Below are 878 nucleotides of genomic sequence, written 5' to 3' on the forward strand. Positions count from 1 at the left end.
TTTTTTCGATTATTTATCGAAGTGGAAGTCATATTTTATCATCTTTAATACGCCATTTCGGATTTATTGTTAATTGGCTGACAAAAGTAAAATAATACAATCTTCTGACCGACAACGAAAACACCTTAAAAAAGAGTTTTGGGATTGTCGGCTGAAGGCTGTTCACACCGACTGTTGGTGTTTTCGTTGACATTTATTACATCCTTTGTTTACAGTTTTGCCGCACAAATACAAAACCAAAATACTTTTCCTGCAATTTCTTTTCAATAAAAACCTTTTACTTCCCTGCTTATTTTATTTTGGTCAGTAGGGATGTTGCGATACAAGTAAATACAAGTAGGTACTCGATACTTTCATCTTGAAACCAAGTACTTTTGGCATCGATACTTTCACCACATACAATAAGTAGGTATCGGATGTAAGTACTTGGTATCCGCAAAAAGTACTCATACATAAACTCCCATTGCTTGTAAAGCAAAAGTACGAATGCCAAAATATAAGGTAGAGCAATAAGTGAGAGCACAATATTCGATCAACTCAAAGCCATTTGAGCAACAGAGCAAACAAAATTTACCGTTGCTATTGTGGTTTGCCATACCTCATTTCATTTGAATTTCATTTTCTTGGTGGTGTTGCTTCAACTGAAAGTTAAGCTTGTAGAAACAGTTCGTAAACAAATTTTTAATACAAATGTATTTGTCTTTTTATTATTTGTTTGCTTGACGATTGTTAAATCGTTTGGATAGAGAGGCATCATTTTGGACATGTTTTAATTGGATCTTCACGGTCAACCTAAAATTTTTGAGTAAAAGTAGCAAGCTAGCTGGCGGAAAATGAGTAAATAAAAGTACATACTCGATACTTTTTGGTTGGTATCG

The sequence above is a fragment of the Rhagoletis zephyria genome, unplaced genomic scaffold (genome assembly GCF_001687245.7).
Source record: "Rhagoletis zephyria isolate East Lansing unplaced genomic scaffold, Rhagoletis_zephyria_1.1 Rzeph_scaffold_02884, whole genome shotgun sequence".
NCBI classification, from domain to species: Eukaryota; Metazoa; Arthropoda; class Insecta; order Diptera; family Tephritidae; genus Rhagoletis; species Rhagoletis zephyria.